At 49.8% G+C, this 22,480-nt stretch overlaps 1 pseudogene; it reads right to left on the minus strand.

The window, feature by feature from the left end:
• Nucleotides 1–8,455: 8,455 nt before the first annotated feature.
• On the minus strand, nucleotides 8,456–21,909 carry LOC109308975 (annotated as a pseudogene).
• Between the last annotated feature and the right edge of the window lie 571 nt (nucleotides 21,910–22,480).

Here is a 22,480-nt window from a genome sequence, read left to right on the forward strand (position 1 = left end):
TGCACATTAGGAAAAGTGCATTAATGCACCTGTAGATGTGCCCATTGAGACATATTTTGGGTACTAGAGCAGATTTGGCATGCTTGACTGCAGCTGCTTTATCTATAAATAAAGGATACGTAATAGGCTATTACCTCAAATTACCAGTCTTGCTTTTCACACTTATTTTTTCTTAACCCAGCACTGCCTAATAATATTTTCACCTTTGTCGCCTTCTTGCATTTCCAGCCTAACTTCCTTGTTCACCTATACCCTAGCAACTCTAAAGTGTTTATTCTATAAGCAACTAATGTTTTTAACCACACTGAGCAACAAGTCCCCATCCCCTGCAGTACAGTAACAAAGTATTAAATGAGCCTTGTCACTCTCCTTTAATTGCTATATGAGCTGGTTCAGAATCCGAATCGGGGGGGCTTCTTCACAGTGGGCATTTGCTTGTACATGAAATTTTCCCTGAGCATAATATAATACTTTAAATGGTTCTTGAGGTCACTAATACAATGGTATTCCTCCAGTATTTCCTCTGCTATCTTCCCTTCATTCTAGAGTTCCTTCCTCCTTCCATTATTATATCTTCTTCTTCTCCCCTATTGTTATGTGAACAATCACTGTGTGTGATTGGTGTGTTGTGGGGGGAAGATAGCTCAGGCAGATTTTGAACAGTGGGGTGCATATGGTGTTGTGCATCATCATATATAACATAATATATATTTTTCTTCATTTAAAAAGAAACTAGAAGCTTTACTAAGTACACTAGGGGCCTAGGGCTATATTATTCAGTTTAGGATTGAAGCAAAAAACAAATATAACTTTAATGGAGTGTGCATTGATTTGCTAGATCATCTATTGTATATAAAAACACAACAAATTAGGCAAAAAGTAATCAAAATATGTTGTTTCATTAGTCCTGCAGTCATTAGAATTAAATGTATGTCTCTCTTTCACATTCATAAAACAAAATTGAGCCTTCATGAGCATCTTGACAGTGCATTCAGTGCTTCACTCAAAGTTATTTGCACACCTGCATTACTGTTCATCTGAGTTAACAGTTCTAACTAGAGTTAAAAACAATTGGCAGGACTGTGAAATAGAAGCTCCATTACCAGGAGCCACTAGCAGACAGCAGAATGGCAAAAGAAACGATAGCTAAATTAGTGAACCATCAAGACTATTAAAAAGGAGACAGCATCATCAACACCCATGGAATGAAGAGTTTAGAAGGGATCAGGTAGTTTATAATAAACCAGGAAGTCAACTGACTCCCTCACTGCTGCTTTAACAGAAATGCTGCTGCCACTACTAGACAGCGCGGCTCCAGGTGGACAGTGCTGCCCAGGCATCCAGTGCTTTGGGGTTTTTTCTGTGGTTTTTTTTTTGACCCCTTGATATCCAGGGGTCAAAAAAACCAAAAAATGGAGCAGTGTATGCTCAGGTAGTGCGCACTTGCAGCGCGGAGATCACTGCACAACTGCATGTGTCTGGACATGCCCGATGGGTGCATGTGTAGACGTGCTCCCAGGCAAAGCTTACTGTGCCTTATTTTACTGCACAGTAAGCTTAAAGTGCATTAATAGTATGTGTAGATATCCCCACTGACTGGCATGTTTGGTAAACACATGGCTTTTTTTTTTTTTTTTTTGCAGATTCCTGGGACTAGTTTATATTATAAATTGCTCTGGTTTATCTGAAGCTGTATTGTCTCATGTGAACTCTATATGTAGCATTTTCAGATGTGCCTAACATCTGATCCAGAAGAGGGGTAGGGAGGTACCTAAAGCCCCTGATGGGGTTGATCGGGGTGAGCAAACCAATGGATCTGACTGGCAGTTGGACTCCATTTCCCAGCAGCCCCATGGGAACTGCTCTAGGGCTGGGGCTGGTATTTTGTGGCAGTGACAGTGGGGTCCAGAACTGGGGAAGAGCCATGGTCTGCTGCCTGCATGCTCCTGCCTGGGGGAAACCCTGGGCCCACCCTTCCTGGGGCTCCATGGAAACCATCTGCAGTGGCATAGGCAGGGGTTTGGGAAATGGAGTCCAGCACAGGCTGAATCCAAGGACTGAGTCCTGCAGCCACAGTTACCTTCAGTTCTAAACATGCTTGTGGTGGGGAGTTTCTGTAAAACAACTTCACGGTTAGAGCAGCCGCCCAAGAAGTGGAATTCCCTCCTTAGCCACAAGGGATTTATTTTGAATGTTTATATATATTAAATCAGGAGTGGCTAGCTTGCAGAACAGGTGCTACAAGTGGCACAGGCAGCCTGTGTGGCATATGACAGATCAGGTAGGGGGAGGGAACACAGTAGTGATAGAGCAGGAAGCAGAAAACAGCAACAGACTGAGCGTGAAGCATAAGGCAGGGAACGGATATCAAAGCAACAGATCAGGCAGAGGAAAGGGATCAGAGTGGCCCCTTGAAGGGTGCAAGGCTTACGTTGTAGCACATCTACCAAAAAGCTTGGCCCCCAGTGAATTACATTATGCACTAACATAGAATTACCTATTTTTCCTTTAGCTTTAGGTTCTGACCCTCTCATTTTTGCTGCAGGTTATAGAGATGCGGGGATTCAAGTCATGTGTCAGTCCACTGGGTGGTTTCTGGAGCCAGAGGTGTCAGGGAGGAATCTTGCTGGACAGCTTTTGCAATTAGCTTCATAAACAAAATCCTGAGGGGATGATGGCCTGTTTGAAACAGAAAGTTCTATTATTACGAGAGAATTTTCCAACCAGGGCTTGTCATATTCTAGGTAAAGAAGGAAAAATACATTGAGTCGAAGAGAATTTCTCAACCAAGAGAAGCACCTGATTATATTCAATCTGAAGCTTGCTTGCAACAATTTCTGATAAGAGCAACTGGGGAAGAAAGATTATTACAGGTCAGGGGACCTCTGGAGCCCGTTTGAGCTTGGAATCTGTTATGGGGCATAACAATTTCTTAAATGGACAAGGGTTGTCATTTCCAGCTGGGAAGCTTAGGAGCACACACCTAGAAATAAGTTTACAACCTTTGGGTCATCAGCTCACAACAAAAGAGTTTTGACCAAAGAACCCAGGTGTGGTTGCACCCTCTGAACATCTCAGAAACTTCAGAGGTCAAACGTAGCAAGTCCAGCTCCCAGCCCTTACCAAAATCCCTTCCCAGACCAGCACATCACACATATACCTACATGTGGACACCACCAGCCTAAACTTAAAAAAAAAATTCAATCCCTGATGGAGGGCCCTTTGTCCCACAAGAAGAAGCCACAGGCAGCCACAAACATCCCTTTTCCCTGCCACCATGATGCTCAGCTTGAGGTACAACGCAAGCCTCCAGGGTTGCTAGCTTCCTCACTGCTTGGGACTCAAGGCTCTTGGCTGCCCCAAAATTAAAAAAAGCGGGGGGAAATGGATTTTGGCTTTCCTGAGTCTCCCATCCTCAGACACACTGCCAGGGCTCCCAGTGAAGCAGGGGCCAGAATCTGGGACTTAGCATGGCATGGGTTTCGGCAAGTCATGCTAAGCTCCGAGTCTTTCCTCCCCGGAGCTCTGGCACTTGTCAGCTGAGCTCTGCAGTCCATCTGAGCTTGGCATGGGTTGGGAGGCAAAAAAACATAAAATTGGAAACTCACGAAGGCTGCTGTTCCTACTTCCAAGGATCATATCAATACCACGAGGTTTAAACTCACAACTTCTTAGTTACCAGCATGTCACATGAGCCCCTGGATCACAGAGCATGGCCAGAGGCCAGCCCCGGGAGCTTCTCAAGAACTTTTAGCACTCAAAAGCACTCTACTTAATAATAATTAAAAAAAAAAAAATGAAAAAAACAAGTGCCTTATGTGAGGGTCCTCTGCCCACCAGGAAAAGGCCACAGGCAGCCACAAACTCCCCTTTTTATCTACCACCCTCATTCTCAGCCCCAAATCTTCTATGCAAGCCTGCAGGGCAGCTGACATTTGGGCGCTAGGCCCTCAGTGTCCTACTGCACAGAAAGTGTCACTTAAAAAATGTGTGTATTCATTATCACACATTCAGGCAGCCTACTGCACATTTCTTTTGTTCCTCAGATTGAAGGTGCTAACTTTAATGATCACTAGAAAAAGTGCCTTGATGCAAGTGTAGATGTGCCCACCGGTGCAAACATATCCCGAATGTCTGGAACTTTATAGATTAGTGCAGGGGCTTTTCAAGGGGACGCAGTTGGTTTGCTGAATCTGTGGGCAAAGCATCAGCTTTAGTTCATTACAGGGATGGTACTACACCTTGGGAACTCTGTCTAAACTACCTTGAAATTACAGTATAAATTCTACCCATGCCCTCAGTGTGGAAAGGTAATTTTCAAATTCATAGAAAGGGATACTCCTTTACTAGCATTTTATTAATGTGCATCTTTATACTCTTTTTTAAAGGAAAATTTGCTGCACAGCTGGGTAAATTTCAGGCTCTTCTCCCAATTAAAATCTTTTCCACAAAGCTCAGGGACTTGTAGAGTATCTTGGTTGCTTTTTTCCTTCTCAATAGCTTTGAAAGCCATTATGGATAAAACTAAATCCAAGTGAATGAGCATGTGTGTTTCAGATACAGATGATATTGTTAGCTTTTCTATTGACAGCTTTGCACAGTACAGAGAAGTAATATCTCTGTCATAAGAAATGGGGAAAGCTAAACTTCATCTTAAGGACATGTGACACCATGTGGTCAGTACATGCTATGCAGCCTTCCTTTTGCCTGATCCATGGTGAATCAATGTTCATGAGAGTCCCCAAATAAATCAAGTTGCTCTTTTGTGCAAGTTGTAGAAATTTATGCTTTTAGCCTTACTTCAGTCCATCGTAAAAAAAAGATATGAAGAGCATGGAAAGATTAAACTTGTAGTCCTTTATATAAAAAAATTAGGAAACAATGAATAAGCATACCCATGGTGGTGCTAACTCCCCTCTCCTACAGGACAGCATGTGGAAGGGAAAATCTCCCTCTCAGGAGTTCAGGAGACCAAGGGTGTAATTCCCTTGAAACCTAAGGGAGCAAGAGTGAGCCCTAAGTAAGACCTGGCCTGGGGACTCCAGAGGCCCTTAAAGGGATAGGGATCCTTGTCTAGCGAGGCCACAATCTCATAATTCTCCAGCATGACATCCTGTCTTTTTGGACTATGAAGAAGAGAAGATGCAGATAATAGGGGTAGCAATTTCCTCTCCGCCAAAGCCGGGGCTGGTACTGTTTAGGCCCCCTGCACTTCCTGCATGCTCCCCAAAAGCACTCACAGAGCTCTTCTCTGTGGGGACGTTCTCTGCTCTGCTCACACATGCAATGGGGCGTCTTCCCTGGTCACCCTCCCTGCCCCCCCTTGCTAACCTTGATCCCAGACCTGCCCTCCTAGGCATGTAGGAGGACCACAAAGACTTTGTCAAAAGATGGGTTTATGCAGAGCCACCTCCCTCACAGGTCACCGGCCCCTGAAAAAACAAGATTTTGCCTCTCAAATACCTGCCCAGCCACAATCCCACCAGCTCAGAACCAGGGTCTGATGTAAGGGAAAATCATTCCCACACAGAGCCCACTCAGGGTGGCGGGTGCAAGAATTTCCTCCCATGGATCCCCCTCTTCCTCTGGCTTCTTTACACTTGTTTTTAGAGGTGGTAACATTTTTACTCCTCAAGGGACTAGAAACCAGAAATGGTTCAGTATGTGCAAGGTTTGCTCAGAAAAGGTGTAATGGCTTAGTAACGGCATGTATTTGTCTCTTCTTTGGGATGTGGCTGAGGGGACAAGTCAGTGACAGTGCCTCTACATGTATCCCCTCATATGCAGGCGATCTGAACCCAGTTCCTTATTTAAGGATGAGTACAACCCAGAGCAAGGCAGACTGGACATGGGGCAGTGTATTACTTGAAAACAAAGCTATGTGCCACCCACTTCACAGTGAGGGTCACAGAAACATGCCAGCTGGCATCACCTCCAACATGCAGCCAGTCAAGGCCTTGCTTCCACTCTAACGACTGCCATATATACCTGAGTCCAAGACAAGGTTTCCTGCCTCCTTCAGTGTGTGGCTCCAGACTCAGACAACTGGGAATGACCCTGCATGGAGTCAGACTCAGCCTGTGGTCCTCGACCCCACACTCTGGGTTGGTCTACAGACCCAACCAGCACACAGGGCTGGCAGCGCTGCGGGACCAGGCTCTGCTACTTAGCTGCTGCCATTCACCTACCTCAGTTGAAGATTTTATTTTTCCTTCAGGATCCCCTTCAAAAATCAAGAAGTGTACTATGTATTTCTCCTTATTTGTTTGCACATAGAAAATGTCCGTATCTTCCAAGGAGCTCATTCTTTTTGGCATGCAATAGTCTTTTAATTCGGACAGCCGTCTGCTCAAATGTATATTTTGGTCCACTGACAGTGTCAAGGTGTTATAAAGTGCTACAGATTGCTCCCCCATGACATGCAACAAGATTGAGGATTTGACTATCACTTTTGTTTTCTGCCCTTGTGACTACTTGGTACCACTCCAACCTTTGTCTGCACACCTTCCAGTTCTCTGCTACATTGCCCAGCAACAGGATGGCTGGAGGTTGCAATCTTTCCACAACTGTTCTTTTACTTAGACAGATGGTTTTCAACCTAATTGGACTTGAGACACCCCTCCATAAAACTTCTGTGAATTAGAAGCACCTGGTTTATACATTACAGTGCTTACCTAGGACCACAGTGCTTATATATATTATAGTTCTTGCCAGTGCCCCTGGTAAGGGACCAAAGCTGGAGGTTCCTGGCTAGAGGGTCTTGTTTCTTTGCTCAAGGTCAGAACGATGATCATATTTGGGGTCAGAAAGGAATTTTACCCCATGGTTAGACTGGTACAGACTGTGCGGGTTTTACCTTCCTCTGTAGCAGGGGTGTGGCCCTCTGGCCCAGATCTCTTGAGCCTATACTGACACTTCATAGAAACAGGCAGTTGGCTGCTGTGGTTCCCTGCTTCCCCTTTGACAGGTTAGGGTGTTAGGTCTGCATTGTGTCAGGGTTGACGGTAGTCTTAAGTAGAGTTTAAGGTCATGGTTTGTATGGGATGGTTTGGATAGGGATGGTCCTGCCTCAGGCAGGAGGTTGGACTAGATGACCTCAGGAGGTCCTTTCCAGCCCAACTTCTCTATGATATGTCCTTGCAGAGGGGCCAGGCAATGGGGATGGGGGATCAGCCAGGCAGCAACGAGCCTGAGCCTGTACTTACCTGCTGATTTGCTCACACTTTGTGTATCTCCTCCTATCTCACCCTGCAAAGGATCTGGCAGCTGCATCACTCTGGCTGAGCATTAGGGACTCAAGCTGTAACGGTGCAGGTAGGCCACTCAGAGTGAGTGACCCTGGCCTTTCCAGTCCTGGGCTCTGGCTTCTTCAGTTTGGGTCTCAAAGCCTGCCAAGCTCTCTCACCTCACTGAGCACCAGGCAGAGTTCAGTAACCATAGGAAGGAAGAAGAACCAGACAATGAGCTCAAGCAAGAGGCCACAGGCCACCTCTGAAGCCCCTCTGGGGCTCCAACGGCTGCCTTGTTGAGAGACCAGCTGTACTACCCATCTCTTCCCAGACCAGCCGCCCCCACAGCAGCAAGGTCGGGCAGGGCAGGCCAGAGCCAGACTGTACTCAAGTACTCAAGCAAAGGACCCCTTCCCCGCCCTGGCTCCTGCACTCTGCAGCATATGCTGGGAAAGGGACTGCCCCTCTCCCCCCGGCCCTGTGGCAGCCTCCTGAGCCAGGGCTGGGCTCCCACAGCTGTGGGCAGATGGGTGACAGCAGCGGTGGGTGGGAAGCTCCACCCCTGTGTGCGGAGCAGCAGGAGCAGGAGCATCCTCCACCCTCTGTGCCTGTCTGGAGCCCAAATGCAATCCCAAGGGAGGCAGAGGAGGATGGGGGAGGGGCCAGGGAACAGTGGCACCAGCCTGCATGGGCGGTTGCTCATGCTCTGTATGGGGTGGGGGGCTGCCCTGGGCGATCTGGGCTGGGGTGAGGCAATGGCAGTGGGCAGGGACACCCACCCCCCACCACGGAAAGCTGCAGTCTCCAAGGGGAGGTGGGACAGGGCCTACTATGGCCCGGCTGCGTGAGGAGAAAACGCCCTGATGATGCAGACAAGACAAACCCCCCCACCATCCCCCTCTCAGGAACCCGCAAGCCTCAGCCAGGCTGAGCGCTCCACAAGGGCTGGGGCTTGGACTCGCTAGTGCCTTGAGCTCCCAGCCCTCTTGCAGGCAGAGCTAGAGCACTGCAGATGGGCCAGGGAAATGCCCCAAGGGCCACAAGAGCACAGGGTGGGAATGGCCCCCACAGGGTCACCCAAGCCAGCCCCCTGTGTGGGGTGAGAGACCCCCGACTGAACCTGTCCAGTCCAGCAGCTGTCCAGCCTGCTCTGCAAGCCCTTCAAGCATGGAGGTGCTGCAGCTTCTCTCTGCAACCTGGGCTGGTGACCACGGGAACTGGAAACCTTGGCCAAGAGGCTCTACTTTATTTTCCCAGCTCCACAAGAGGAAAATAATTCTCACACCAACACACAGATTCATCCACCACTAGCACCACTGTGCCACCCTAATTCAGGCCCTCCCAGCCTGCTTGGTTCTTCAGCTCCCTTTGTCCGTGGGATGAGTTGCTGCCTCCACTTCCAAACCCCTATATGCAATCTAAGGGCAGTGCAGGGGCTAAGGAAAGGCAAAAGCTTTGAACAGTCAGGGAGAGCTGCAAAAGCAGCTACAATATTAGTCATAAAAGCATTCTGTGGCTTGCACATTGGTCCTACTCCGGCCCTAATACTGTCACTACTTTGTCAGTCAGGTGGCAAATCCCCCAAAGCAGGCTACGCAGACATTTCAGAGACGGGGCCCTTTGTGGCCTTCCTCAATAACACCCAGCTTCCCCAACCCAGAGAGCCAAAGCTGTTGTCAGACACAACATATGAGGGGCAGTTCTATTTTCTTCTCTCTATGTAGAGATAGTTCATGAGACCCAAAGACATCTCCCACTGCTGGCTCCCTCATGACCTGGGATGACTCATATCTATACTTCCCAGTGCTGCCTGCTCCTCCAGTCTGCACCAGCCCCTCTCCACTGCCACCCAAACCACTTCCCCACCTGCTGTCTTTACCTAGACACTCGGCCAGTGAAGTACACTCAGCTCACCCTCGAGTGGATTCTTGTGTCTAGTAAGGTATGACCAAAGGTATGACCTTGTGGGGTCTCTAGGCTCTTTCTTTTGCGTTTTCCAGTTGTTCCTCCTGAAGCTGTTCCTGCAGGCATGGGCAGATTTAGGATTAGAAAAGGGGAGATGCAACTCACACCCACCTTTTCCAGGGATGGTGAAAGCAGCCTGCCAAAGGCAGGGGGGCAAGCTCCTTGCCCCACAGCTGGGCAGAGCCCCAAGCTTGGCTGCCCTGGGGTTCCCAGCAGAAGTGGAGGAATGGGACAGGAAGCAGAGAGCAGCCCTTTCCCTGACCTGTGGTGAGAAGCTGGGGAGGCCCTGTCTGCCCTCACTACCCACTCCTCCTTCAAACACATCTTACAGATTTGTTGCAGCCATGGAGGCAGCGGGTATAGCATGCCTGGGGCAGAGCAAGATTGGGGCTGGGGAATATTATGCTGACTGCCAGAGAGCAGGAGTGTTACCTGCCATGGCTTGGGCTCCCCATGCTCCAACTGCTGTGTGGGTGTAGGCACAGGCTCCAGCTGCTGCAACTGGGACAGGCAGTAGCATCTCAGTCCCAGAGAACCTGCACTGTAGGGGCTGCTGAAACCAGTGTAAGGGGAGTCCATGCCCCATAAATAGCAGCCTAAGCCCATGCCTGCACCACACTAACAGCTGGAGTGTGGGAAACCCAAACCATTGCAGCCAACAGTCAAAACCACTGCTACTCTCCTGCAGTCAGCATCACATTCCCCTCGCCCTGCTCTGACCAGACGTGCCACCACCATAGCTGCAGCAAGTCTGACCAGCACAGAGTTGGAGAGAGCCCAAGAGAAGCTATGGGGCCTCACATCAGGTCCCACAACCCCAGTCAGAAGCTGGGTCCCTCCCTGCCCCCTTATACCTGCAGAAGGAATCAAAGGGGGGTGCAACCTCACCACTGTCTCCCCCAGATTCACCCTTGCCTGCAGTCAATTCCAGTTTTTTTCCTGTGGGGTTACATGATGTACAGCAAGGGAAATGCTCCAATCATCTTCTCCCACATTTACAGCATGTGTGAGTTCTCTGTGTGGATTAGACAATGGGGCACCAAGTCCCCCATATAAAACTTTTCCCACAGCTGGGCGACAAGTGGGCCACACTTCTCCTGCAAGTGCACTACATGACTTCACGAAGCTTTGGCCAGTATCAGAAGCTTCTCCTACACATTCACTCAGTCTCTCACTACAGATTCTGGGCTGCACAATGGTCCCATGACACTTCTCCAAGCCTCCCTCTCAGTGAGAGAGACTTCTAGGAGTTCTGCTGAGGTCACTTGCTGCAGAGTCTCTGGCTGGTCCTGACTCGCACAAGCTTCTCCCTGCTCATGACTCTGGGAAACATGTCCTACAAATCTTCCCAGTGATGCTCCACTTGCTTCCACTTGCTCAGGACATGGCTGCTGGGAGTCCTCACTCACTGCCCCATGGCCTCCTGAGAGAGAGAGAGACAGAAAATGGGAGAGAGAGAATGCAGACAGGAGTTACTGTCCATGCTAGAGGCAAAAGGCACAGGAAAAGGAGACTTACAATAACTGAGATGGACACTGTAAAACCAGGGACTGAATCCCTCAAACCTTTCATCCAAGAGGATCTGTCCTGCCTGCACCTCCCACTGGAACCCTTGGGAGGTGGGTTCTGCAGATGTTGGGGGGGCGTTAATTGCATCCACAGGAAATTCAGGAGCAACTTCACTCATGAGGGTGCCAGCCCTTGCTAAGGATAACTGTGACTTAGATAGGATGTGGGGGACCTGAGGGAGCAGGGAGGGCTCAGGGGCTGGAATCCCAGATGTTGGCATCACTGATTGACAGCTACTGTGCCTGTTAAATCAATTCCTCACCTGTGTGCATGTTTCTCAGGATCTCCCTTTCTTCAGTGCCTTTCTGATCTGGGCCCCATGGCTCTTCCCCCTGTTCCAGCTGGGAGATCATATCAGGTTTGGGAACGGGAAATGCAGCTCCAAGGGGAGAAGACAGACAAGACCAGGGTGTTACAAGTGACAGGGTGCATAGCAGCAAGCAGGTTTTCGAGGACAGGGCAGAGAGGGAGAATGGGGCAACCTGTCAGTGGCCACAGTCCTGCCATTACCTGTCCGCTCGCAAGCAGGACTCCACCCCAGATCAGGACACCCTTGTTCCCCAGGTGTTCCCCAACCCACCAGGGTAAGAACAACTTTGCACTCCAAAGCTAGAGCCAGGATTCCTGCTCCTAACCTTCAATCTATGTCATGGCTCTGGTTGAGGGGTAATAGAGGGGCACTTCGGAAGAGAAGCACAGGCATAGGAGTACCCACTGACATCAGCTCCTCCCAGTCACCCATCACCCTTAAGGGAAGCAGGGAACAATGTATAGGCTGGAGGACCCGGGCTTGTCTCATGCTTCATATGCATGACAGTAGACAGGGCTCTTTACAACAGCATCTCCTTCAAACAGATGCTCTGTAGGAGCACTTCACTCATTTCTCAAAGGTCTCTACAGTTCTGATATGCTTCAAACGTTACATCCCTTCACAACCTGAGACATGGGAGATTCAGGGACCTCCACAGGCTGAGCCTTTTGTCTCAGGACTCCGGCACAGAGCACAGTGTGCAGCCTCTTGCCTCCTCCTAACTGTTCTAAGACCTGAGACATCTCTGAACCAATTTTGGAGAGGAAGGGACAAGTAATCTGTGTTGGCAGGTCTCCATGTATTTAAAAACAGTAAGAAGTATACCCCCCCCGCAACCTCTGGGGATGGATTAGTGTCTCCTTGGTGTTGCCAAGGTCTCTCTTCCACAGGAGAAACTGCGGAGGGGAAAGGCTCCCCATCTGGAGCTCTAGGCAACAAGAGGGCTGATCCCTCCGAGATGTAACTGACCAAGAAAGATCTGGGAGTAAAAATTGACCCAGGAGCTCCAGAGCCCCCTGCAGAGGCAGAAACCCTTACCCAGTGAAACTACCATCTCATAATTCTCCAACATGACATCCCTGTAGAGGGCTCTCTGGCTGGAGTCCAGCAAAATCCACTCCCCTTTGGTAAAATATACAGCCACCTCCCTGAAGATCACTGACCCCTGAAACAACAGCAAAATTTCTCCTCTCGTATATCTGCCCGGGCACAATCCCACCAGCCCCCTGGAACAGGGAGGGATAGAAAATCCTCTTCCTCTGAGACCAAGGGACTTTTAATATATGGAATGAGTAAACTTGAGGAAAGCTTTTCTTAGCAATGGACACTTGAAATGAGGAGACCAGAGACCAAAATGTGCACAATCACATCTTCCAACCAGATTAATTTTATTACCCTTCTCATAATTGTCAGCGGTGGTTTGGAATTAAGGGGTCTTATTCAAGAGATTGCCACTACTCTAAGTTTTTAAATGATGGAAGTGAGGATGCCCCTAGTACAGATGGCTGCCAGCTCTACATGTTGCCAAGAATACTGCAGCTGTGATCTCAACAGGAACAGGGTGGGAAGAACTCATAGGATCTGTCGACAGATGCAGAGACAGAGAGAGAGCCACCTGGAAAATGCTGATGGGAAAGGAGCAGGGTGTGTGCTCGGGTTGAGGCACACAGAAGAGATACAGGTGACCCAGCAACGTATATACAAACAGAGGAGGCCCAGAAGGGAGCCGGTTGGCAGGTGCAGATCTTCTCCTGTAATGGGGTACACTTGCCTTGTACTGGGATGACTAGACAAATACACACTCTCCACCTCTTTGGAGGTGACTTCCAACCACTCAATCATGAGGCAGTGGCTCTGGGAATGGCAGGTACTTGTCTTTTTATCAGGGTATGACTGGGAGAAAGGAGTCATTGAAGATGCCTGTAGACCTACACCCTCACATGCAGCTGAGCTAAGCCCAGTTCTCTTATTCAACCACCAGTAAAACAAGAAGTGTATGGTGGAGGGAGGAGTGGCAAATCACATATAAGGCAGCAAATTACTCCAGAACAAAGCTTTGGGCTGGCTCTTCACACCAATGGGCACAGGCACTTGCCAGACAGCATTACTTAAGAGGTGTTTTCCATGTGCAGCCAGTCATAGCCCCAATTCCTGTTTAATAACTAAACAGGTAAACCTTTATTCCTGTAAGAAAACAAACTAGTATCTGGCACCAGCGGCATGACCTGGTCTCTCCAAACAGGGTTTGTAGTATGGCCTTTAATCCTTATAGCTGAACAGCTTCTATTTCTCAGTCTCCTTTGTCCCTTTAGTGACAGCCCTACCCTCACCAGACCATTTCCCATGGGAAAACTGCCTGATAAACCCTACCTGAGTCAGCACCACTTCAGCCAGGTTTTTGCTCAGAAGCAAGGAGGAAAAGAATGGGAGTGATACATCCTTGTCTGTCTGGTTCTGGCTGTGAGAAGTCATCAGAGATGCCTGCAGACCTATACCCTAACATGCAACCATCTAAATCTAGTTCCTTATTCAAGCACCAGTATGAGCAAGGAGGTATTGGAGAGGGAGGGTCAGAAATAGGACATCAGGTAGCACATTACTCAAAAACAAAGCTCTTTGTCAGCTTTTTCCCATTGACAGTCACAGACACATGTCAGCTGGTTTTACCTAAGATGTGTTTCCGACATACAATCAGTAACTGCCCCATTTCCTGGTAATGACTACATACATTAATCTCTATTCCTGTAACAATATTCCAGTACTGGTGTCTGGTACCCAGCTGTACCCCTGGTCTCTGTGCGTTAGTTTTGCGATGCATCTTTTTCTGCTTACAGTAGAAAGCCTGCCATTCCCCAGCTCCTTTAGCAATTGTTCCATCATCACCAGACTAAACCTCCATCAAGAAGCTTCCCTGACAATCCCTCACCTGAGTCAGTGCCATTGCTGCCATTTCTCTTCTATATGCCCAGGAACTATGGGATGATCTGGAGTCAAAGGTGGATATGGGTCTGAAGCCTATCACTGGGGACAGAAAGCAACAAGGGGCGAATTCAGATATGCCTTGAGGCTCTTGCTGCAGCCCAAATCTTCTCAGGTTTTATTTCTGGCTGGGAAAAGGCTTCAGAGAGCAATCAGTCAAAAAAGAACACATATCCTCTGCACAAGGGATCTCCAGGGCTGGGGCAGACAAACCGCAGGCACTCACATTTTCCCTCTGCATCTCCTCTTTCCTCCCTAGCATGACAACCAGTCACCCCTGAAAACCAAACCAACCCTTCTACCTGTGCCTGGACACACATCATGCCCCAGTGATGCACAGCCATTCCTTGCAGGCCATGAGCTCATTGTGCAATCAAGTGCCTGTCTTCTACGTGGGGGCAGGACCTGGTGGGAGCTGAAAGAGACATCTGCCCTGCCATTTTTCCCCATACAGAGAACTCTGGAAGGGCCATGTGGATGCTCTGAAGCTGAGTAAGGGAACTCATTGGACCCAAGCTGTTTCATCCAACAGCACAACTTTGAGGTTCCTCACCTGTGTGGATGCTCCGATGCTGCTTAAGGGAACGTCCCAGATGGAAACTCTCCCCGCAGTCAGGGCACGTGTAGGGTTTCTCCCGTGTGGAGCTTCCGATGCTTAGTAAGACTCCCTTGGTACTTAAAACGTTTCCCACATTCAGAGCACAGGTAAGGTTCCTCCCCAGTGTGGAGTCTCCAATGTTTAGTGAGACTGTCTTGGTACCTGAAACACTTTCCACAGTCAGAGCACACATAGGGTTTTTCCCCTGTGTGAAACCTCCGATGCTTTGTGAGACTTTCTTGATAGCTGAACCTTTTCCCACAGTCAGAACACATGTAGGGTTTCTCCCCTGCGTGGTGCCTTTGATGCTTTGTAAGTTCATGTCCCAACCTGAACCTTCTACCACACTCAGGACATGAGTAGGGTTTCTCTCCCGTGTGAATCCTCTGGTGTTGAATGAGGCCATTCTTCCGTCTGAAACTTTTCCCACAATCAGGGCACACATAGGGTTTCTCACCAGTGTGGATGCTCTGGTGTTCAGTAAGTCCATACTTACGGGTGAAGCATTTCCCACAGTCAGGGCATATGTAGGGCTTGTCTCCCAAGTGGAGGATCTGATGCTGCAAAAGATCTGAGCTAGTGATAAAGCTTTTCTCACAGTCAAGGCATTTATAGGGTCTCATGCCAGTGTGCACCCTCTGATGTACAGAAAGCTTTGACCTGCGTGGGAATCTTCTGCCACAGTCAGCACATTCAAAGGGTTTCTCTTGTCTGCAGATTCTTGGCTGGACAACGGCTCCTTTCAGGTTCCAGAAGCTACATCCACCAGGACTGGAATCAACACATTTCCCCTGGGAGAGATTTGCTTTCTGCCCCTTTGGCCTGTGCTGACTCTCATGGGCTTCTTTCTGCTCAAGACACTGGGGATCATCCCCTTTTGCTCTTCCCAGGACCGAACTGCAGGGTTCTGCCTCCTCTGGGCAGGGCTGCTGGGGAGTCTCTGCCTTGTTCTGGCCAAAGGTCTCTTCACTTGCTGAGATAGAAGGAGGGAGGAGAGACAGAGAGAAAGAAGGCAGACATGAGACATTCTCTGGGCTTGATGAACAAGGAAGATGTGAAAGGGAGACAAAACACTAACTGTCAGAGGGACTGAAAATGAGAAGCTGAATGAATCTCCCTGAAACCCTTCATCATAGGAGGAAGAGACATTTTGTCCTGTGTCTTAACCTGTGACTGGAGAGATCCTCTGCTGATATTAGTCAGCCTGGGGGCGGTCCTTAAATGACATCTCTCATAGGGAAGCAGCACTTACTTAGGCACTTAACACCTGGGTGGGATGAGGCAGAACTGGGTGAGGGGGCCTGCAGATCCCTGGTGGGAATCCCACCTGTCTGGGCCAGTGACAGATGGCATCTGTGCCCACCTATCTGATTCCTCCCATGTGCACATGTTTCTCAGAAGTGCCCTTCCCTCCCAGCCCTGAAGATCAGGGATGCTTGGATCTTCCCCCATTCAGATGGGAGATCACAAGGGATCTGGAAATCCAGCTGCAGCTAAGAGGCAAGACCCATGTTTCACAGTTCTAGTGACAGAGTGGGTTTCAAACCTGATGGACAGGCAGGTGCCCTTGAATAAGCCAGGGAAACAGGAAAGATTACTGGAAATCATTTCAGGGGTGAGTTGGGACCTGAGCAGCTGTATCTACAGATGTGAGGAGCTTCACAAGCTGGGCCATTTCTTCCAGGACTCTGGCACAGCCCCTCTGTGACTCCTCCTATCTCCTCCCAAGTCTGTTGAGACCTAAGACTCCAGGCACAGGACCAGTCCTGGAGAGGATGGGAAGGATGCATGTTTGTGCACACACCTCATATAACAGGGCATGCCCACCCAACCTCTCCCTGGGAAGCTCCAGCATGGGGATCAATTCATACCTCCAGTGTGTCCTAAAACCTCTCATCTCATGGCAGGGACAGTGGAAAGGACAGTTTCTCTCCCAGGGTAGTACAAAGTGTACAGCCACTTCCCCTGAAATCTAAGGGGCATCATAAGAAACTGGTCTCTGAAAGCTAACCTGTCTGCTTCAGGGACCTCACAGCTTCCAATGCTTATGGAGACAGAAATTCTTACCAAGGGAGACCAGAGTCTCATTTTTCTCCAGCATAACATCCTGGTAGAGAGCTCTCTGACTGGAATCCAGTGGAGATCTCTGCTTCTCAGGAAAACACACAGCCACCTCCTCCAAAGTCACCAGCCCCTGAAAGAACAACAACAATATTCTACTTCTTAAGTACCTGCTTCCTAAACACAATCCCATCAACCCCAGAACAGGAAGGAATGGAAAATCTCCTTCCCCTTAAACTTTCCTTAACACCAGACATTCAAAGCAGGGAGATCAACTTGCACACAGTTACTAACTGGGCTGATTTTATCAGTCTCCTCACAACCGTCACCCACAGCTTGGAAAATTCTCCCACTCTCCAGGGACAGAAATCACCCACCGATGCATGGTGCAAATTCCCACCATCAGCAAGTTATCTCAGAAGTGGGGTAGCAACAAGCACCATTTTTCAGGATGCTATGACTGCCCTCTGCTTTTGATCACTGGAAGTGAGGATGACTGTGGTAAAGATACCTGCCAGTTCCCATTGCTGTCTAAACACTGGAGCTGCAATCACCTCAGGGAATAAGGTGGAAAGAGCTCATAGGACTTGTCAATAAATGTTGAGACAGACAGAGAGACCCACACGGAGGATGGAGGTGGGAAGAGTGGGGTGCATGGCAGTGTGAGGGGGCTAGAGGGCCCAGCAACGTATATGCAGACTGAAGAGGCCCAGAAGGGGGCCAGTTGGCAGGTGCAGATCTGCAGTGGACACACTTTATGGGGAGAACAGACAGGTGTGCATTGCCTATATTCTTGAGGTGACTGGATGAGAAACCAGAATCACCTCCAAGTTATTTCTCAGGGAGCCTGGAATAAGTTCGTAGATTTCATAGACATCAGGGCTGGAAGGGACCTCCGGAGATTGAGTCCAGGCCCCTGCCCCAGGGGCAGGAAGTCAGCTGGAGTTGCAGGATCCCAGCAAGATTTACATCCAAATCTCTCTTAAAGGAGTCTAGAGTAGGTGTTTGCACCACCTCTGGCACCAGTCTGTTCCAGGCCTTGGGGGCTTGGATAGCAGAGAAGTTCTTCCTTATCTCCAGCCTGAAACGGTCTTGGAGAAGTTTGTGACTGTTTGACCTTGTCATTGCTTGGGGCACTCTGGTGAACAGGCATTCCCCCAGATCCTGATGTACACCCCTTAACTGCACTGGATCTATTTCAAAATTTCATGAAATCTTTGGGCCAGCGGGAAGTCAATAGAGCCTGATAATGGGGAAAATCATGCCCAAAGAGGGCCCATTTAGGGCTGCAGGTTCAGGAATCTCTCTGCTGGTCCCTTCCCTGCCTTTGGCTCATTTGTGTCTCTTTCCAGAGATGGATATGCCTTTACTCCCCAGGAAACCAAAAAGCCACAATAGCCCAGCAGGGTTTTTTTCCTATATGAGGCTGCAGCTCTGAGAATGGCAGGTATTTGTCTCTAGATCAGTGTGTGACTGGGGGAAGGAATCACCAGAGGTGCCTGCAGACCTATGCCCATCTGAACCCAGTCCCTTAGTTCAATCAACACCACATATAGGAGGTGTGCGGTGAAGGGAGGAGTGGCAAATTGGACATAAGTTAGCAAGTTACTCAAGAACAAAGCTTTGTGCCAGCTACTTAACAATGATGGGCGTGAGCATGTGCCAGATGGCATCACCCAAGATGTGATTTTTATGTGCAGCTAATCACAGCCCCAATTCCTGTCTAAAGACTAAATAAATAAATCTCTATTCCTATAACAATATGAACTGGTATCTGGCACCAGCTGTGCCCCCTGGTCTTTCCACACTGGTATCACAGTGTGACCTTTGCTCCTTACAAAAGAAAGGTTTTTACTTCTCTTTTGCCCCTTTTAGTGATGGTTCCACCCTCATCAGATCAAATCCCATGGACAAACTGCCTGACAATCCCTCACCTGAGCGAGCGGTATAGCAGCCATTTCTTTATCCTCTCCCTGGGGACTATGGGAAAATCTGGAGTCAAGGGTAGATGTGGTTCTGGAGCCTGTATTCAGGGGTAGAAAGCAACATGGTGAAAATACAGAAGCAGCTTCAGCCCATGCTACAGCCCAAAACCTTGCAGGTTTTATTCTCTGATGGGAAAAAGACTTCAGAAAGCAACAGGCTAGTCTGTGACCCTTGTCCTCCACACAGAAGGGTCTGTGGGACTTTGGCAAAGGTACCTCAGCCACTCATGTCTTCCCCCTGCACCTCCTTTTCCCACTTCGTCCCCACCAGCTACCCACTCCTAAAACCCAAACCATCCCTCTCCCCTACTGCCTGGACCCACATCATCCCCCAATACTGCACAATCATACCTTGCAGCCCATCTGCCTACAGTGCAACAACATGCCTGCCTTCTTTCTACCTGGGGGTAGAACATCATTCTACCTGGGGGTAGGACTTGGTGGAAGCCGAGAGAGACCTTCATCCCATCACTCCTCCCATGCAGAGCTCTGGAAAGGTTTGCATGGATACTTTTAGGCTGAATAAGGGGGATTCATCGGAGCAACACTGTCTCAGCTGTCAGGACAACTGGAAGGTTCCTCACCTGTGTGGATGCTCTGATGCTGCTTAAGGGAATGGCCCAGATGGAATTTCTCCCCACAGTCAGCACATGAATATGGCTTCTCCCCTGTGTGGAGCCTCCGATGCTTAGCAAAACCATCTCGGTACCTGAACCTTTTCCCGCAGTCAGAGCACATGTAGGGTTCTTCCCCTGTATGGCACCTCTGATGCTTAGTAAGTTCGTGTCCCAACCTGAAACTTTTCCCACAGTCAGGACATGAATAGGGTTTCTCTCCCGTGTGGAGTCTCTGATGTTCTGTAAGACGATTTTTCTGTCTGAAGCTTTTCCCGCAGTCACGGCATGTGTAGGGTTTTTCTCCTGTGTGTATCCTCTGATGCTTAATAAGACTGTGTCGCAACCCAAAGTTTTTCCCACAGGCAGGGCACATGTAGGGTTTCTCCTCTGTGTGGATCCTCTGGTGTTCAATGAGGCCATTTTTCCGTCTGAAGCTTTTCCCACAGTCAGGGCACGTGTAGGGTTTCTCACCCGTGTGGATGCTCTGGTGTTCAGTAAGACCATACTTCCGGGTAAAACTCTTCCCACAGTCAAGGCACGTGTAGGGTTTGTCTCCAGAGTGGAGGATCTGATGCTGCAAAAGGTCTGAGCTACTGATAAAACTTTTCCCACAGTCAAGGCAATCATAGGATCGTATTCCCTGGTGTGCACTCTCCTTTGCAAAAAGCTTTGACCTGAGATGGAGTCTTCTGCTGTAGTTGGCAAATTCCCAGGGTTTTCCTTTACTACAGATTCGTGGCTGGACCATGGTTCCATTCAGGTCCCAGAAGCTGCAACCTCCAGGACTGGAACCAACACATCTCCCCTGGGGGAGCTCTCCCTGCAGCCCCCTTGATCCACACTGATTCTCGTGGGCTTCTCCCAGCTCAGGATGCTGGGGGATGTCCCCTTCTGCTCCTCCCAAGGCTGCCCCATGGAGTCCTGCCTTCTCTGGGCAGGGCTGGTGGGGATTCTTCATGGTATTTTCCATCACAGTCTCATTGCCAGATGCAAAAGAGAGAGGAGAGTAGGGAACCAGAATGCAGACCTGAGGCACTGCCTGGGCTGGAAGAGACAGGGAAATGTGAAAAGGGAAAAATGACAGACTAAAAATACGAAGCTGAATCCCTCTGGTGCCCCTCATCAGAGGAGGAAGAGACAATCTCCAAAACCTTCCACCTCCAACACCATAGCAGGTGGGACACCCCGCTAGTGTTAATCAGCCTGGAAGTCCTTGAGTAACACTCATCATGGGGAACCAGCACCTACTTGGGAAACTGGGACCTGGTAGGGTTGAGGTGGAACTGGGGAGGGGCCTGCAGGGCCCAGTGGGAATGCCAGGTGTCCGTGCCAGTGACAGATGGGATCTGTACCCATTTGCCTGATTCCTTACATTCCCTGTTCAGATGGGAGGTCACAAGGGATTTGGGAACTGGAAATCCAGTTCCAACAAAAAGGAACAAGGCAAGACCAGTGTTTTACCGTGCTAGTGACAGAGTGGGCTCTGAACCCGATGGGCAAGCAGGTGCCCTTGAATAAACAAGAAAAAGACAGGTCACTGAAAAACATTTTATGAGTTGGCTCCTGGGCAGTTCCTTCTATAGGAGATGTGTGAAACTCCACACATTGGGCCATTTCCGTCAGGACACAGCACAACCCTGTGCATCTTCCCACCTCCTTCCAATCCTGCTGAAACTTCAGGCCCTTCAGGCACAGGACCAATCCTGGGTAGGATGGGAGGGAAACAGTATCTGGGTGTGCAAACATGCAGCAAACTTGATAAGTGTACAACAGGGCACACACCCAAGCCTCTTCCTGGGAAGCTCAGGGATAGGGATGGATTCATACCTCCCACATGTCCCAGGACCTCCTCTCCAAGGGCAGTGACAGTGGAAGAGACGGACAGACTCTCACCAAGTGCAGCCAGGTACTGTGAGACCACGTCCCCTGAAAGCTAAGGCACTTCAGAAGAACCCAACCCAGAAGCTGATCTGTCTGCTTCAGAGACTCCAGTAATCCTTACCCAGGGAGACCAGTCTCATTCTCCTCCAGCATGACGTCCCTGCAGAGGGCTTTCTGACTGGGGTCAGTGGAGTCGGCTGCCCCTTGGAGAAACACACGGCCACCTCCTCTGTCACTTGACCCTGAAACAGTAATATCATACCTCGAGCACCTGCAGCCCAAACACAGTCCCACCAGACCCCAGGGAGGACGAGATGGAAAAGCTCCTTCTTCTCCAGACACCAGGGAACTTCTGCTAGGGAGTTCCTGAATATCAAGAAAGATATTCTTTGTACCATAGACTAAAAGCGTCACCTCAGAAGCCGCTTAAGATGCCTGCAGACCCTCAACATGCAGCTGAGCTGAACCCAGTTCCTCACTCCAACCATGGGAACGATGAGGAGACAGAGGAACCTGACACGAGGCAGCACGTTACTCAAGAGCAAAGCTCTGTGCCAGCTACTTTGCTCTGAGGATCATTTAGCCTCATGAGAGATGTATTTTCCACAGGCAACTGAGCAGGGTCCTGTTTGCTGTCTGCTGAGTAAATCAATAAATAGTCCTGTAACAACACAAACAGGCACCTGGCATCAGCTGCACACCCCCTTCTTTCCATGTGTGCATCGTGGCACATCGTTTGCTCCTTGCATCCGAAAGGCTCTGCGTCCCCATCTCTGCTCTTTCAGTGACTGCCCACCCACTCCAACCCAACCGCTCAGGGAGAAGCTGCCTGACAGCCCCCTCCCTTCCGCCATCACCCCGCAGGCGTTTCTCTCCCATGGGGTAACTCGGAGCCAAGTGTGGCCGTGGTATGGATGTCGCGCTGGTGCGTCATGGGGGCAAGAGAGCAAGGCGAGGATTTGGAAGGGGCTGCGGCTCCTGCTCTAGCCCAAACCCTCTCAGGTTGTACTGCCTGCTGGGCAAAGACTTCACAAAGCAGCTGGTCAGAGAGAGCCTGGCTCGGTGGGCCTGAGACGCGCGGAGCCGGATCTGCCGGGCTGTCCTCGCCGCCCGAGCCCGCGGGCAGGGGCAGGGGCAGTGCGGGCGAGGCGCAGCGACCGGCCGGGACCAGAGGGCCCCGGGGCTGGGGGGAGGGAGCCCGGGCCGCGGGGGGACGAGCGGCTGGGAGCGGAGCCGCAGGAGGAGGAGGAGGGAGCGCGGCGGGACGCTGGGCCGGGCCCTGAGGG

Source organism: Crocodylus porosus, unplaced genomic scaffold (genome assembly GCF_001723895.1).
Source record: "Crocodylus porosus isolate Cpor-Errol unplaced genomic scaffold, CroPor_comp1, whole genome shotgun sequence".
NCBI classification, from domain to species: domain Eukaryota; kingdom Metazoa; phylum Chordata; order Crocodylia; family Crocodylidae; genus Crocodylus; species Crocodylus porosus.